Below are 19284 nucleotides of genomic sequence, written 5' to 3'. Positions count from 1 at the left end.
ATTTTAAATTTCGAGGACGAAATTTTCTTAAGGTGGGTAGATTGTGACAACCCGTTCCAAATTTTACGTTTTTATTTTATTTTAAAAGCGTGAATTTACGAAATTGCCCTAGAGGCAAGGACTTTGACTTCTGTTGACCATCGTCTAGAGAGACGTATGACTTATTCTTTTAACATATTCTCGTAATACTCGTGGATGTGAACGCATAGGCGAAAGCCGTTTGCGAGTCCGGATTATAACGGTATAGTTACGGACGTTAGAAATTGATTATTTAAGGTGAAGCCCAATCAGAAAAAGGAAAGAAAGAAAAAGAAAAAAAAAAAAAATCCCAGCTTTTCCCGTGGGTTTTCCCACTCGCGACCACCCATTTTCCAGGGCCGATTCCGGCCAACTCCGGTGGATTTTTTCGATGCCACCACCACCATCTTGAAGCTCTCTTTCCCCCCTACAAAACCCACCCAAGAACCACCTTGATTAACCATGGGATGTGGAGGTTTGAGGCCACGAAAGTTGACGAAAATCAATGGTGCTCCGGCCACCCTTTTCGATTTTCAAGCAAATCGGCAAAGCAATGGCCGATGCCACCACTTGGGCTTTGTAGCCCATCATCCCAGGAGCAAAACCCAACCAACCTTGACCCCGTTGGACCACCGTAGACGACGAATCGACGTCGGGAAGTTTTAGGCACCCGCCGGCTTCGTGGGCAAAATTGACCATCTTCCGTCCACTTTTGGACTTCGTGGCAGGTATGAAAGTTGCTCCACTCACTGAGATCTTCATTTCTGTGAAGTTTGAGAATTTGTGGAAATAGTTGGATTTTCCGGCGAGTCGGGGCGGCCGACCGCCACCCGCGGCGGCGCGTGCGGCGGCGCGTGGCCAGTGGGCCGCCAATGCTATTTTTAGGCTATGTCGAATGTCTTGAATTCAGTTTTGTTATTAGAATGACATAGGTTGATCGTTGGAACCTAAATTCGTTACGATACATTGCTTGATGAAAATGTGAATCGACGATCCGACCGTTGGATCGTCACCAAACTTGGGTACATTATAATACGTAATATTTAAAGATCATAGGAATTTATGGATCGGGAATCCGATGTACGGATCTTTCCGAATTGGATTTGTAAGTTAGTAAAATAAATGTTCACGGCCACTTGTTTTAGGCAATTGGCGGAGATCTGACCGTTGGATCGTAATGAAATTTTAATATGTTATTCTAGAAACATATTGTGGATCGTTGGAAGTTGCGGATTGGAAATCTGATATGCGGATCTTCCGGGTCAGGTTATACAGGGTTGTAAACCCTACCGTCGATCTTTGATCGACGGTTGACTTGTGGTCAATGGGTCTCAAACTATTTTAGAATGTCGTTGAGGTTGTGTTTTATGTGAATTACATATTCTACGGATAAGAGTTCTGAGATGTGATTTGATAATTGGTCACAGGGACCAATCATTCAGGACGCCTCGATGCGTGCACTAGAGAATCATAGCGTGGACTCCAGGTGAGTGCATCTTTTCATTTTTATCGTACTTATTATTGAGAGTTCTATCGACACCTTTAAATTGATTAGGCATATTACTTTCATATATAATTATTGTGAATGCTTGAAGTACTATGTGAACTACGAATGGCTTGATCCCTGTTTAGGGTACGTAGGCAGTCTAACGAGACGTTAGATGCAGCCATAAAATATTTGAGACAAAAACCTTGCTTGGGAAATTGAGTAATGCGAAGGAAATTGGTAAAGACAAGTTTTAGTTTTGTGAATTAGTTAGTTAAATTAGAGTTAATTGGATTGTCATGGATAATTATCCTTGAAAATAAGTAGTTTGGGAGTAGGGCGTTATTGATTGTACACTTCACACTATATTGTTTATAATTGAAAATGCTACGACATGGTTGAGTAGTAGATTGCATCATTATATATCCATATGTATATTACTTGCATATAATTATTGGGAATGTTTTCAAGTGCAAAGGTGAACTCAGGACACCCAGGTAAGTTCAGGTGAGTTTATGGTACTAGTTGAATCGATTGCGTCATAGCATGACTACAGTTATGAATTAGGCAACTTCGATACGGTCGTACTGGTTACCATGAGTTGCACATGTTATATTGAGATGCATTGAGAGCTCATAAACCTGCACCTCGGTGTTAGTACTCCCGCCCGTGGCCAGGGCACAGTCCTTCACGTGATGTTCACCTCCTGCACCTTACGCTCGCCTTGGATCCAAGGTAGGTGCACAGTCCTGTCGTACAGACCACTTTAGGTGGTTCCGACTTGTAGGTGACCCGCGATTATTCGCCCAGTCTTCACGTGATCGTAGCACTTGAGCGTATTTATTTACACCCAGTCCTGTCGTACAGACCACTTTAGGTGGTTCCGACTCGTGTGCAGGTATACTTATTGAGCTATATGCTAGCCAGGATTGATGAGATATAGATAAGTCGTACAGGTCACTATAGGTGACTCCGACTTATATGCTAGCCAGGATTGATGAGATATAGATAAGTCGTGACTCCGACTTATATGCTAGCCAGGATTGATGAGATATAGATAAGTCGTACAGGTCACTAGAGGTGACTCCGACTTATATGCTAGCCAGGATTGATGAGATATAGATAAGTCGTACAGGTCACTATAGGTGACTCCGACTTATATGATAGCCAGGATTGATGAGATATAGATAAGTCGTGACTCCGACTTATATGCTAGCCAGGATTGATGAGATATAGGTAAGTCGTACAGGTCACTATAGGTGACTCCGACTTATATGCTAGCCATGATTGATGAGATATGGATAAGTCGTACAGGTCACTAGAGGTGACTCCGACTTATATGCTAGCCAGGATTGATGAGATATGGATAAGTCGTACAGGTCACTATAGGTGACTCCGACTTATATGCTAGCCATGATTGATGAGATACGGATAAGTTGTACATGTCATTTTAGATGACTCTGACTGATATATTACTTTGTATTGATTTAGTCCATTTGGCCTACTTATTAATGTATGGTGGATTTGATGGCAAACCGTGGTTTTGGTCATTTCTGAGTATGGTTGGGATATATGTATATATGTTGTACTGTCTTATGGAAAACGATACGGGTTTTATATTTAGGGGCATTACTTTTTGAGAGATAGTAACTTTGGGAAGCTTGGTTTTATTGCTTACTCACACCTTCTGTTTGGTGCCCTCCAGGTTTTAGCTGCTGAGTTTGTATCGACAAGAATCTATGGTGAATCTTAGTATTAATGGATATTTCTGAGGGTATGATTCTTACCCACACTACTGTACCTTACTTATGCTCTGACATCGCGTGTGAAATGGGTTCGCTCCCACTCGTAGCGCACTCTGGTACTTAGACACTTTTAGATTCAAATTTATTCACTTTTTATGCACTATCACATTTTATGGCTTCGTCACCTTCCAGGTGACGGCCAGCACAGCTCGATTCAGGGTCCAAGTGGACTTTCTGGGTCGGGGTGTGTCATTTACCCTCTATTCTTTATTTGTCTCTCTTCTTTCTGTTGCATTTATGTTGGCGTCTTCAACCGCATCATACAATCTCAGTTTCCTGTTGAGAAAAACGGAGGCATATATATCATCTTATCCTTACAATACCACAAAATACAGCTCACTACATATTTGATTCTCTTTGAACACTTTATTTTACCAAAATCTGCTAAAGATGAGTTGATTAAAACTATAATGTGTTCTATTTTTGTAGATATGTATGTTGAGTTGGTTAGATTGGGGATTCCAGTTACTGGCTGATATATGAATGTAGAATTGTTGGATAAGATCTAAGTCTTAATGATAATAAGGATATTAGATGTATCAAACATCTGTTTTTTAATGATAATAAGGATCATGAGGCTCCCCTAATGTAGTGTTATGAGGAAAGCGATAAAGATAAACTAAGTTTATGAGGATACATATAGAATAAGTATTCATGGATCAGATACCTTAATGAGTTTCACGGTCTTATGTCAAAATTTGCATTTTTGTGGATAGCTCTTCGCATGTATTGGATTGCAAACTTCACCTAAATAATCAAAAAGAAAGTTCAAGGTCAGAGGTTGCAACTATCATGACTTAGTATGTTGCTACAACTGATAAACAACAAAACTTCATTGCCCATATGTGCGAGAACTAATAGCGACCATCAGAAAGGCTTAAAGTCAAAGCAACCTATTCCCTAACATGAACCGACAAAACTGCATTGCCCAATACATGCGAGAACTGATAGTGACCATAATAAAGACTCTAAGTAGAAGCAATCTATTCCCCAGTATGAACCGAAATATAGTTACAATATCCCAGAGAATCAAATATGTACGATCTACTTACAGTGAACTTCGGCAAACTAATTCATATAACACATTCATATCATACATACCTGAGAACGATTATTCCTACCACCATAGCTTTGTTGCTTTTGTATGTATTTTCACTGAGAAGAAAAGGAAGCATCATTATTCAATTTAGTCCCAATATACGTAAGGGCGATTATAATAGTACAGAGAATAAAAACGCATAAATTAGCAAAGACTCTACTATCCTAATCCTAATCAGTTCATGAGCACATATATAACTATTGTGCCCTGTCTCCCATTATAACTAAAATCACCCCCAAATAACACCAGCCAGCCATACAAAGCCACCGGCCACATCAAATACCAGGCGCGATTTAGGTAACCAAATTCAGAGAACAGAGTTCAGATAATGAAATTCAAATAAGTCAAAATAGTAGAAAGTCTTGGCAGGACAAAAGTCAATAAAATACATAGACTAATGAAGAAAGAATTGGAAATTTTTCATACTACTAACCCTACAATGTCTCACCCACACAACACCAGATCACATTTATCTCCACCGCCAACACCGAATACAAATAATTTGAAAACCTAATGGAAAAAGCACGATTAATCGGAAAATGGATTATTATAAACAAAAACTCCCTAAAGCCAAAAAAAAAAAAAAATCCATTGAAATAAAAATCTACAAAAATAAATTTGCAAAAGGGATGGCAAAAAAATATATTGATGAGGGACTGAATGTAGATGAAACCTCTCCTTTGACTCTTGAAGATCAATGCTATCAACGTGGGTGTCAAGAAGAGGAAGAGAGCAGTTTCATTTCCTGTAAAAAATAAAGAAACAGGCATTAACAAACAAACGCACGAATCTCAAAGGAAATTGGTAAGAAATAATCCCAATTGAGAAAATAATCAGAAACCATAGATGAAAGTTCAGAAACTCAACAATCATTCCAAACAAAACCTTGAGTACCCGCATTGTTTTTTTAACCAATTCAACCGAATCTTTAAATGAAAGAAAGAAAGCAGAGAACCTAGTTGAGGAAAAGCCTTAGAGATGTCTTGTGTTAGCTGATTACCATTGTTGTTCATTGGGTATAGACATTAATAGTGTCACTATAGTTTTAACTTAAGTTACAAACAAACTAAAATCCTAGTTGGTCAAATAGTATTTCTCCAAGTTCAACAACACATGATCTTCTTCTTTTAACCAATCCAAGGTCGAATAAAATTGGCTCACTCTCTAAAGTGTTTTGTAACAACCCACATAGAACAATAAGCATGGAGATCATTGTTAGCTACAAAAAAAAAAATAGCAATTTCTACCTTGATTAAGGAACCTTAAACTCGTTCAATTGTTATTATGAATATAAAATTAACAAATAAATAAGACAAAATGACCTAACAATTCAATTTCTATTCATTTCTTGATCCACCCAAATTTTATTTCCATAGGATAATGAAGAGGTCAATATTATTAGTCTTGAACTAATATTGTTTAAACCTCCGTACCTGGAAGAGAAAAACACATAAACAGAATGAAGCTAAACATCATGTTCCAAATCAATCTTGCAAGGAAAAAAAATGGAAATTATAAAATAAACCTAGCAACATATATTCAGTAGTTCTTCTTCTTTATTTATTTTTTAAGGCTAATTTGATATTAAAACTAACCTAATTTGAGCATCCAAATCATCAAGCTTGGCAGCATAATCTTACTAAACCAACTCCACAGCCTTCTTGTGTTCTTCTTTATTCATCCACTCCTCCCTCATTTTCTTCACCTCTTCGTTCAAGCCACGACTTGAGCTGTGGCCATTGCCAACATCCATGCTAATATTGACACTCTTAGAAGGGAACTATGACACTTGATTTTACTTATATTTGGGCTTCTCACTTTATATATATAGAATAGATATAGATAGATTATAAAATGTGAAATTATCCGCTACGAATAAAATAAACGCCCATCTGAACTATAACAATTGACAACCACAGGATGAAAATACTTGCACTTCAAATTCATTTTGACCCTTGGATTAATCCTCCCACAACTACTGCATTGTGTCCTATCTTTCTGGAAAGGAAAAAAAAAAAAAAAAACTCAACGAAAGAGTAGAACTCTCAAACACCACATAAAACCGCAGTGGTTGTAAACACCAGAGGAGATGGAACCGCCATCTACTACACGTTCTAGAGTGAACAACAGGTCATACCATCCCCATAATGCATACATCGGAAGAAATTTTCTTCATGTTTTTTTGGAGTTTCTTCTGCATCCACTCTCGATGTAGACAAGATTTCAGGTGATTTTTCCTTAATTCCTTCGCTTTTGTCTTTACAATCAATTTCGATTGGATTTTTATTGTTGAGTTTTCAATTAGAGAAATTACATTGAAATATGAGATTTCAAATTCCGGGGCTTTTGCTAAATCAGGTTGATTAGACGCACATTAGGAAGGGCTAATCTTTCGTCAGAGGAAGGGCTCCAAGGCAAGGAAGAAAGCAAAGATGTTACACTCGGTAAAGGGATCAACGGAATAATTTCAGGTTGTGTTTTTTTTTTTTTACGAGGGATCAAAGGAATATTATTCTTCAAACAGTAATTTCTATTGTCCTTTTTAGGGCTTTTTTCCCTTCACTCATTCACTTTGATCCTTTTATGGTTTTGGTAATACTTTGATACTGATGTTCATTAGCTTCTTTTGCTGGTCGTGATTCTTTGTTTAAAAAAAAATTAAATAAAATTATCAACAATTATCTTTTATTTATTTATTTATAAATATAGTGCGTAATTTACCTAATAAGAAGATGCTATGGTTCTGTTCCTTTCTTTCAAATTCTTCATTTTTGATTCAATTGTTTAGCTTTATTTTCCTTATTTCGTTTAGCTAGTTAATTTTTGAAGAAAATTATTGTCGGGTGAATTGGTCTCGATTACTTCTGCTTTCCTTATTTTCTGGACTAAAAAGTTATGCTCTCCTTTATTTCTTAGACAGGTTCTCGGAAAAGAAAAAGCTGCAAAAAAGTTGATTTGGGGAATAGACTTACCTAATCAAGGGTGTTTGTGTTCACAAGTGAGAAACGATTCCCTAAGTCTAAATAGACCTGACAATTTCTTACACGACCCGTTAACACGACACGTAAACGACACGAAAATAACGGGTTTCGGGTCAACACGATAACTAATCGGGTCATTATCGGGTCACACGATAATAACCCGTTAATAACGGGTCCTTAACAGGTTTACACGAAAGTGACACGCGGGTAACCTGTTTCGACACGATAAGAAAAATGCTATTTTGATGATTTTAATTTTTTAAACTACTAAAAAAAACTTACTATAAAATGCAATAGATATAATGAATATGTATATATTGTTTATTAATTATTATTCTATATAAACTTTAAATTTTAAGTTTTATTTATTTATTTATTTTTATAGTATATTATAGGCAAAGATTGAGATTAAAAATCATAAAACACATTAAAAATAAAAATATCAAGTAATATAAAAATACCAAACACATTAAAAAATTATAATAATTAATTTCCCGCCTAATATTTCAAGAGTTTCATCCATTTCCCGCCTAATGTTTGGGAAATTTTGCAGCCTATATCCATCCATTTCCCGCCTAATATTTAACCCAAAGAAACTCTAAGTGTTAGTTAATGTATCGTTTTGATGGGATACGCATCCTATGAAACAAATTTCAATGATCCAACCGTTAAACTTGTTTATATATGCTTCGAGATCGCATACGCCAAAATTTGCAAAAAAAAAAATATTCAAAGATCAAGAAACGAGACAAAACTTTTCAACGGTTATAAATGAAAAATCACGATTTAACGATTATTTTAACTCTGATTTTGATGATTTTTTACAGCTATACTCTTTGACCCTATATGAATATAATGAATGAATTCGATCTTCAATTTAAAATATTTACATTGGTGGATACCACAAAATCTTATGTTATACTTGATAAAAGTATAAATAAACTCTCTAGTGTTAGTGAATTTATCATTTTGATGGGATACGCATCTTACAAAACTAATTTCAATGATCCAACCGTCAAACTTGTTTATATATGCTTCGATATCACATACACCAAAAATTGCAAAAAACAAACATTCAGAGATCAAGTAACGAGACAAAAAAATTTGACGGTTATAAACGAAAAATCACGATTTAACGGTTATTTTAACTCCGATTTTGATGATTTTTTACAGCTACACTCCTTGACCCTGTATGAATACAATGAATGAATTCGATCTTCAATTTAAAATATTTATATTAGTGGACACCACAAAATCTTATGTTATACTTAATGAAAGTATAAATAAACTCTTAAGTGTTAGTGAATCTATCGTTTTGATGGGATACGCATCCTACGAAACTAATTTCAACGATCTAACCGTCAAACTTGTTTATATATGCTTCGAGATCGCATACACCAAAAATTGCAAAAAACAAACATTTAGAGATCAAGTAACGAGACAAAACTTTTCAACGGTTATAAACGAAAAATCATGATTTAACGGTTATTTTAACTCTAATTTTGATGATTTTTTACAGCTACACTCCTTGACCCTATATGAATACAATGAATGAATTCGATCTTCAATTTAAAATATTTACACTAGTGGATACCACAAAATCTTATGTTATACTTGATGAAAATATAAATAAACTCTCAAGTGTTAGTGAATCTATCGTTTTGATGGGATACGCTTCCTACGAAACTAATGTCAACGATCCAACCGTCAAACTTGTTTATATATGCTTCAAGATCGCATACACCAAAAATTGAAAAAAACAAACATTCAGAGATCAAGTAATGAGACAAAACTTTTCGACGGTTATAAATGAAAAATCACGATTTAACGGTTATTTTAACTCCGATTTTGATGATTTTTTTATAGCTACACTCCTTGACCCTATATGAATACAATGAATGAATTCGATCTTCAATTTAAAATATTTACACTAGTGGATACCACAAAATCTTATGTTATACTTGATGAAAGTATAAATAAACTCTTAAGTGTTAGTGAATCTATTGTTTTGATGGGATACGCATCCTACGAAACTAATTTCAACGATCCAACCGTCAAACTTGTTTATATATGCTTCGAGATCGCATATGCCAAAAATTGCAAAAAACAAACATTCAGAGATCAAGTAAAAAGACAAAACTTTTCAACGGTTATAAACGAAAAATCACGATTTAACGGTTATTTTAACTTCGATTTTGATGATTTTTTACAGCTACACTTCTTGACCCTATATGAATATAATGAATGAATTCGATCTTCAATTTGAAATATTTACACTAGTGGATACCACAAAATCTTATGTTATACTTGATGAAAGTATAAATAAACTCTTAAATGTTAGTGAACTTATTGTTTTGATGGGATACGCATCCTACAAAACTAATTTCAACGATCCAACCGTCAAACTTATTTATATATGCTTCGAGATCGCATACGCCAAAAATTGCAAAAAACAAACATTCAGAGATCAAGTAATGAGACAAAACTTTTCGATGGTTATAAATGAAAAATCACGATTTAACGGTTATTTTAACTCCGATTTTGATGATTTTTTATAGCTACACTCCTTGACCCTATATGAATACAATGAATGAATTCAATCTTCAATTTAAAATATTTACATTAGTGGATACTACAAAATCTTATGTTATACTTAATGAAAATATAAATAAACTAAGTGTTAGTTAATGTATCGTTTTGATGGGATACGCATCATATGAAACTAATTTCAATGATCCAACCATCACACGTGTTTATATATGCTTCGAGATCGCATACGCCAGAAATTGCAAAAAACAAACATTCAGAGATCAAGTAACGAGACAAAATGTTTCGACGGTTATAAACGAAAATCACGATTTAACGGTTATTTTAACTCTGATTTTGATGATTTTTTACAGCTACACTCCTTGATCCTATATGAATATAATGAACTAATTTGATCGTCAATTTAAAATATTTACAGAAGTGGATATATACCACAAAATCTTATGTCATGATGATCTATGAAAATTGAGGATTTTGTAAAAGGAATAACATGTAAGCTTTGAGTTCCATTGGCAAGGTTACATGGTCGTTTAGATTTTTAAAACCCTCCAAATCTCATGAACAATGTTATTTATTTTAGTGAAAAATTAATAAAATTAATAATAATTATTGTAGAAGTGTGAAAAATATAATCACTCGTAATAAAAAGCTTTACAACTTTCATTAAGGGGTCAACTCCGAAATTTAGTATGCAAATACTGATTTAGTATTATGTTTTACATTTTTTGGGGTCAAATTATGTTTTTCATTTTCATTTTTATTGATTTAAAATATATTTTTTTTAACGGGTAACGGGTCGGGTCATATTATTTGAAAATATTAACGGGTTGATTTCGGGTCGGGTCATATTACCCGTTTACTTTAACGGGTATTACACGACACGACGCGTTAAGCTATCGGGTATGACACGAAAACGACACGAACACGAGAAACACGACACGAATGCCAGGTCTAAGTCTAAAGTTAAAATACAAGTTTCACACAGTTTTTTTTTACTGAAACCAAACACTGAAAATACTTTTCCATTTCAGTTTCATAGTCCATTTTTATTTGGTGGCTTCTTTGCAGGGTCATACTACTATTGATTTATATATGAAGCCAGATGCTTAGGGGGACAAGGTTTCATACCAAGTGCAACGTGAGGCCGATGATGTTGTTGTGATTCTTCGTCCTAATAAACGACTTGGGTTTTGCATAGTGTGATTCTTCAGTTATTAGAGATTCCAAATTTTTAGAAAATGGGGTTTTTTTAAATTCTCTCAAAGTAGTATGATTTGGAAATGAACTCTACTGGAGACGTAATTCATTGTGTTCAAATTTCACTAGGTAGGTTTAGTTTCATATTAATTTTGGCAGTTTATTTGTAGTCGTGCAGAAATCAAGGAGAGGATAACGAGGGGGAGGGACAAACAGACAGGTAGATTGACAAAGACTCTTCCTCTACATCGACTAATTCTTAGTGCAGGTAACTTTCAATCTCGGATTCTCCATGATCTTTGCATTCTTTGCAGCGGTTGTCCACCATTCACCAAATTCATTTTTCCTTCTGTTTTCATGTATGATTGTTGGTTATATTCTTTTGAGTGAAAAACTTGGATTTGTTTCTTCTCCATGTAAGTGTCTTTATCTTTCCCTCTGCATTCATTACATTCCAATGAAGCATGTTGGTGAGGTTCTTATGCTTATAATGAAACTCTTGGCTCTGGGGAGTTTTTGTTTATATTAATCGATTTTCCAATTATTTGTCGTGCTTTTCTATTAGGTTTCAAATCATTTGTATCGGTGCAGACGGTGGAGATAAATGTGATGTGTGTTGTGTGGGCGAGATGATAGAAGCATATTTATGTGACTTTGTTATCTTATTTTGTTGCATTTACTTCGTTAATTTCCATTTATTTTGGTAATTTGTGTTATTTTCGTATTATTGTAGGTCCAATTGGTAAAAATGACAATAAATGGCAAAATGGAGCAATTTGGAGCAGTTTTGGACTTGGATTGGATAGCATGCGTGGAGAGCATATGGGCTGGATGTTTTTGGTGTTTAAATGGTGCTAGACATGTGCTAAAATCTGGAGAAATTAAAGTTGAGGCTTGGAAGACAAGGAATTACACAAGAAAGAGGAATCCTAGTTGGAGAGGAACATTATCTTATCTAACCTTATCCAAACTTATCTCATCTTATCCAGTCTTATCTTATCTTATATAACCTTATCCAACATTATCCCATTTTATCCAACATTATCTCATCTTATTTCCAGCTACAAAAGGAGTCCTTATCCTATTCTAAATACTTCCCATCTGATTCTAGGGGTCATAATCCATTCAAACACCCTAATCATTTTTCTCCTTGGATTCAGCCGTGCCCTTTTCCCTATATAAACAAGTTGTGCCGCAAATATCAGGGGGGAGAGAGATTGTGCCATGCCTACCATTCATCCATTGAAGTTGCTGGAATTTTCAGAGTTTTTTCTATCCTTGTTTAGTTTTAATGTTTATTTTAGTTTGTTTTTCTGTTATGATAAACATACGTAACTAAATTTCTTTTTAGCCAGAGGTGAATTCAAAGCCATGAATGCGATTTACTTATCTGCTTTATAGAGAACTTATTCTTGCATTTTTATTAAGGGTGCACACTTAGTTTGCATGCAGGGATTTGATGCTAGAATATAAGGGAATTTCACTTAATCGTTATGAACTTATATTTGCAAGTAGTAAAAGTAATTAGTCATGATTGAGTTAAGTAAATTCTTGGCAGGAGTATCATGCTTTTCATAGTTATGAATGCTTCGTCAATGCTTATAATTTTCATATAACTTAATGATCTTTGAGATGTATCTCTATCATGATTTTCATAGTTAGAGAGCTTGAGAAGAATAATTTGGTTGCATCGCTGAGTCCAATTCAATGAACTTAGGAAAATCTGAGCGTTAATTAGTGTTATTCACAATTAATTTGGGGCAATGTCATTGATGGTTTATAGGAAGAATAACTGGAAATCGATTTGTATGCATATGTTTCATGTGTGGAGAGCAATCCTCTAGCTAGCCTTTCCCCTATATCTCGTACAAGACCTAATTCGTTTGCTGCAATTTACTTTATTTTTGTTAAAATTCGTCCAAAAAATCCCCCTCAGTTCTTATTTGTGTTAGTCTAGCTTAGTTTTTAGTTTTATAAGTTTAATTTGTGTTGATTATCATCCCTTCTAATCCCTAGAATAGAACGATCCCTACTTACTCGTACTACGATTGCATAATTTATAGGGTTTAATTTATGTTTTAGTTTCTACGACATCAAATTTTGATGCTGTTGCCGAGGATTAGTAAAATTGCTAATTGCTCTTTTTTTTTTCTTTTTTTTTTTTATTTAATTTTATATTACTTTTGATATTTGATTTACTTTCATTTCTTTGATTTCAGGTACTAGAGAAGCAAGACATGGCAATTGCTAATCTTCAAGCTCAAATGGCGAATCTTACTTCTCTTATGTCACAGTATATTGAAAGGTCCCGAATGCAAAAAGTTGGTACATTTGGTGTGTCGTATAGGCAAGGATATCAAACTAATCAACATCCTCAATTAATTGAGAATGGAGGTTGGGATAATGTCAATGCTTGGGGTTATCTTGGCCATAATCAATCAAGGAACAACTTGTTTTCCAACACTTACAATCCAAGTGGGAGTGATCATTCAAACTTTATGTGGAAGCAACCTCAACAAGTTCAACAAGAAGTATATTGGCAACCATCTGAGGAGTTCTATTCAAGACCTATACAGCCTACCCCACAACAATCCCAACCAAATTCAGGTTTTTCATTGGATTATGATAAAATTCTTTAAACATTAACTTCTTTGACTCAGGGTTTACAAGATCAAGCCAAAGAGATGGGCGAAATGAAGAATCAAGTGGGGCAAATCGCAGAATTCATGGGACAAATTCGAGAACAAAGCGAACTTTCCAGGTCAACCAATGTCAATTTGATGAGAGATTTTGAAATTGCTGAAGCGATCACTTTGAGAAGTGGTTGGAGGTTGTAGGTGATTTGAACGTGTCCAACCATAGCCTAGAAGTAGAGAAAGAGGAGCTGTTTGAAGAGGATGAGGAAGACTCAGCCATGGCAAGCTTAGAATAAGTCTTGCCGCAACATCCAATCATCTCCAATCCTAGTGCTACAGCCACCCTACCTCCACCACCATCCAATTCTAGTAAGGTTGTTTCGAATTCAATTCTTTCTAACCTTATTCCACCAAATGTCCTTTTTCCTTGCAGGTTTTTGCAATCCAAGAAAGAATAGAGAGAGGAAGACATCTTCGAAACATTTCCAAAGGTGCAAGTTAATATCTCGATTCTTGTCCAGAATGTGCTAAATTTTTTAAAAAGGTTTGTACAACAAGAAGAAGGATTCAAGAGAAAGAAGTGGCTGGGGAATATCTAGAATTCATCAAAGAGGATGTACTTGAGACAACCATTCCCAAAGAAGTTGGATTTCATGACACGGGACAAGTCACTGGTCTCACACCAAATCTGGCCGAGAGTAACATTCTCGAAACTTTTGAAGTAGTCTTTGTCCTTGAGTTCTTGTCGTAGCACACAGGTAAGCCACCTCCTCAAATTTCAATTTCGTTTTCTACTAATATGTTGATTTCAATGATTCAAGCACCCACTCAAGAATTTAAACCATTACCGGATCATTTCAAGTATCACCTTCCACTCAAAGATCAACTCCATGCCACTGGTCTTAGTGATGATTAAATGGAGGTATTGTCCGGCTGGAAGACGTTAAAGAAGCGCTTCGTGGGAGGTAACCCATGTGTTCGAATCAAGAGACGATGGAATCTCCAGCTCCTACAACCAGATTTGCTCTCTTTTACCCTTCTCTTTATTGTTTTTACTTTGCCATGATTGGCTTGTTTGCCAATTATCTTTGATTGGTTTCTTGTTTAAGTTTATTTTTGAAACATTGAGGACAATGTTTGGTTTAAGTGTTGTTGGGGGGGGGGGGGGAGGGGAAGGTAAACAGATTGCTTTTCATGACATATTTTTGAATTTCACCACCTATCACTGCTAATATTGTTATTCACTGTTTTAAAGTGTTAATTGTGTGTCATAAAAAAATTTTGATACCAAAAAGAGTCGTTTTTGTTACTTGTTTGTGTCTTAGGGTACCTTCCAACACAATGATGAGGATTTGGTTTTTAATGCATGACTGTTAAAGAAAGTTACAAACATGGGTGGAAGTTTGATATGCTCTTTGGTTAATACTTAGTTATAGTTGTCATTTACGAATTCACATGTAAACACAAAGAGAAAAAAATCAGTTTTTGTAACATGCTTGAAGGAAGAAACTCAAACTAACTCTACAACCCTGTGAGACTTGAGCCTATTCTTTGTTTGGAGAGTTATTAATCTGTGATATTCTTGCTTTCTAAAGTCGTCGCATGATCTCATTATTTCTTTGCTTGGTTGCTATTTAGAATGCTTTTTCATCATTTTAGTTCCAAATACCAGAACTCATTCCCGTTTCATTCAAAACATAAAATTGATTGCATAACAAATAACAAGATGAAGTTGTTTAGTTACCACCAGAGCCAAAAAGCCTTATCCCTTGCATATGTATTGTAGGTTTAACCCCTTTGAGCCTTATTTAGCCTATTTTCTTTGTTAGCTTGCATTATCCCTACCTAGCCTGGTATAGGAATATCCATACCCCTGTTCTTAAAGAATAGTGGAGCATGACTTGTTGGGAATTCCTTTTGATTTACGATTTGCACAAAAATAAGTGTGAGGGAAGGATTTGTTCTTTTGAATCTTGGGAAGTAGGGTGTGTGATGTTTCAAAGAAAAGAAACAGAAAAAAAAAAAATGAAAAAAAAAGAGTTAAGAAAAGAAAAAAAAAAGAGGTTGAAAAGAAGTGAGAATGAGTTCATAAGTGTTGGTTGTTGAAGAAGGGTCCAAAAATGTGAATATGACCTTAATGTTGCACGAATCTCCCCCTTGTGTTTAAAGTTGGGTGCTGCAACCAAAAGTTGAATTCTAAGTGTTGATTTCATTACTTTGCTTACTATCATTTTAAGAACATTTGTTTATCCTTAACCTTTCTTTGTTAGCCAGTACCTTAACCCTATTACAACCCTTAGACTTTTATCTTGATTGTTATGTGTTTCAATATGTGGAGTTTGAAATTGGTATGAGGATATGGAATCCTTGGTTCTCGCTTGTAAGTAGTGGCATTCCGTTCATGAGATCATATACATGTTTGTATTAATAATTCCAAAAAGTGCTTTCTTTGTTATAACATATGTGAGTGTTAGTCTGCATGTTTACATCAATCTTCTCACATATACTTAGTATAGGGAGTGTAGTTAGAAAATCTGCGTGAAAATCGAGAGTATATCCGGTGAGGAATTGAGTGAATTCTCTAAGGCATGTTACTACATGCAAAATGTTGTTTTAATTGATTAAATGCGAGCTAGTGAGTGGTTACTATGGTTAAGTATAAGCTCAAGAGTAAGGATTGTTAAAATCTATGTGAGTAGTGATTTTTAACATGTCATGTTTCATTGGAAATCCCTGAGGCAATTGTTGGAAGGTTTAGGTTTTGTTTTGTTTACTTTGTTTTTCTTGGGGACTAGCAAAAGCTAAGTGTGGGGGAATTTGATTGGAGCATATTTATGCAACTTTGTTATCTTATTTCGTTGCATTTACTTCGTTAATTTCCATTTATTTTGGTAATTTGTGTTATTTTCGTATTATTATATGTCCAATTGGTAAAAATGACAATAAATGCCAAAATGGGGCAATTTGGAGCAGTTTTGGACTTGGATTGGGCTGGACGTTTTTGATGTTTAAATGGTGCTAGACATGTGCTAAAATCTGGAGAAATTAAAGTTGAGGCTTGGAAGACAAGGAATTACACAAGAAAGAGGAATCCTAGTTGGAGAGGAACATTATCTTATCCAACCTTATCCAAACTTATCTCATCTTATCCAGTCTTTCTTATCTTATATAACCTTATCCAACATTATCGCATTTTATCCAACATTATCTCATCTTATTTCCAACTGCAAAAGGAGTCCTTATCCTAAATACCTCTCATCTGATTCTAGGAGTCATAATCCATTCAAACACCCTAATCATTTTTCTCCTTGGATTCAGTCGTGCCCTTTTCCCTATATAAACAAGTTGTGCCGCAAATATCAAGGGGGAGAGAGATTGTGCCATGCCTACCATTCATCCATTGAAGTTGCTGGAATTTTCAGAGTTTTTTCTATCCTTGTTTAGTTTTAATGTTTATTTTAGATTGTTTTTCAGTTATGATAAACATGCATAACTAAATTTCTTTTTAGCCAGAGGTGAATTCGAAACCATAATCATATGTTTATATAAATTGATTACATCCAGTTATTGTTTCATAAAACATGAATACGATTTACTTATCTGCTTTATAGAGAACTTATTCTTGTATGTTTATTAAGGGTGCACACTTAGTTTGCATGCAGGGATTTGATGCTAGAATATAAGGGAATTTCACCTAATCGTTATGAACTTATATTTACAAGTAGTAAAGGTCACTAGTCATGATTGAGTTAAGTAAATTCTTGACAGGAGTATCATGCTTTTCATAGTTATGAATGCTTCGTCAATGCCTATGATTTTCACATAACTTAATGATCTTTGAGATGTATCTCTATCATGCTTTTCATAGTTAGGGAACTTGAGAAGAATAATTCGGTTGCGTCGCTAAGTCCAATTCAATGAACTTAGGAAAATCTGAGAGTTAATTAGTGCTATTCACAATTAATCTGGGGCATTGTCATTATGGTTTATAGGAAAAATAACTGGAAATCGTTTGTATGCATATGTTTCATGTGTGGAGAACAATCCTCTAGCTAGCCTTTCACTTATATCTCATACAAGACCTAATTCGTTTGCTGCAATTTACTTTATTTTTGTTAAAATTCGTCCAAATAATCCCCCTCAGTTCTTATTTTGTGTTAGTGTAGCTTAGTTTTCAGTTTATAAGTTTAATTTTTTTTGATTAGCATCCCTTCTAATCTCCGAAATGGAACGATCCCTATTTACTCTTACTACAATTGCATAATTTATAGGGTTTAATTTATGTGTTAGTTACTACCACATCACGAGACAATATTGTAGGGTTAGTAGTTTGAAAATTTTCAAATTCTTTCTTCATTAGTTTATGACTCTTATTGGGTTTATGCTTTATGTTTTCAATTTTGTTCTACCAAGACTTTCTACGATTTCAACTTTTTTAAATTGTGGCAGATTATGATGTGAGGAGTGGGCCTTTTGCTGCTTCAGGCAAAAAAAGTGCACAGTGCAAAGCTTCCTGTAAGGCTGTAAGAATATGGACAAATCATGAGTGTTCTATCAATTAATGGAATTTTCTTCTACATTTGATTTTGCTTTCAATTCTTCTTTTTATTTTAATGAAATTTCTTATCTTCCTTTAATCATAAGTTGATACGATTAAAAGCACACCACAAAGTAGCACACAAATGTCCTATTGATTTTCCTTATTAACACTAAGATTTGTCAATTGTAGCATATGCAAATAAGGGTCTTTCTCGTAGAATATTGTTTTATCTAACTACTTAAAATGTTACAAAAACTGGGCCGCTGTCCCTACTGGCCAGCCGCCGAAAAATAATTATTAGACTGACTTAAACTTATATAAAGTCTACGAAATTTTATATGTAGATACTAGACATACAGAGTTACACTCTCACAAATTTTTGGGATTTTTGGAGTTGATTTGCTATTTAAATTAAATCGAACAAAAACAGAACAGAAACAGATTTTAAGTAGTTCACAAATTAAGAAAAACGAGTTAGGGGAATTGCTATCCACCACCAAATAATCATGCAAACATGTTATATTTCATTCAAATTCCTTCTATTTCCGGATGAAGATGCTCAAGTTGGCTCAATGTTAGAACTCAACCTATTACTCTTTCTTATGTGGTATGCTAAGAGAATGGCGTTCTTAACTTAGTCCCTAGCATGCAATCTAGAATAGCGTGTTCATAGATTTAACAAGTAGAAATCATTAAGAACGAAAAGAGTTTGAGTCATCACAAGGCATCGTAAGTACTAGTGTTGTCTTACTTATCCTAGAAATTAGTTCACATGTTAATCGCAATTAACAAGTACTACTCTAGAACATATGTAGGTCCTCATTCGAGGCACACACATATTCATAGCATTAGAATCCTAGATATGTTTACTAAGTATGCATCCGTAGAAAACACATAAAGAATTCATCAATGAGACAAGTAGTGAACCAATTTTCATCCATTCATAAAAGTAATTCAAACGAAATGTCATAACAA

General features: G+C 34.7%; 2 long non-coding RNA genes and 1 pseudogene across 2 annotated transcripts; all 3 read left to right on the top strand.

Annotated features, from left to right (window-relative positions):
• Positions 1 to 431: 431 nt before the first annotated feature.
• On the top strand, positions 432 to 3393 carry LOC148699257 (uncharacterized). Its single transcript, XR_015965644.1, has 3 exons — positions 432 to 746; positions 1446 to 1504; positions 3210 to 3393. It is a non-coding gene; the product is annotated as an uncharacterized LOC148699257 (long non-coding RNA).
• A 3181-nt stretch (positions 3394 to 6574) lies between these two features.
• Positions 6575 to 12501, top strand: LOC148699256 (uncharacterized). Its single transcript, XR_015955258.1, has 4 exons — positions 6575 to 6635; positions 6767 to 7406; positions 11005 to 11401; positions 11867 to 12501. It is a non-coding gene; the product is annotated as an uncharacterized LOC148699256 (long non-coding RNA).
• Positions 12502 to 13367: 866 nt separating this feature from the next.
• Positions 13368 to 14893, top strand: LOC148699255 (uncharacterized; annotated as a pseudogene).
• The last annotated feature ends 4391 nt before the right edge of the window (positions 14894 to 19284 follow it).

This window comes from Pyrus communis, chromosome 1, assembly GCF_041283825.1.
Source record: "Pyrus communis isolate YQ-2024b chromosome 1, ASM4128382v1, whole genome shotgun sequence".
Classification (NCBI taxonomy): Eukaryota; Viridiplantae; Streptophyta; class Magnoliopsida; order Rosales; family Rosaceae; genus Pyrus; species Pyrus communis.
Note: the sequence above shows the minus strand (reverse complement) of the source record. Positions and strands in the feature narration are given on the sequence as shown.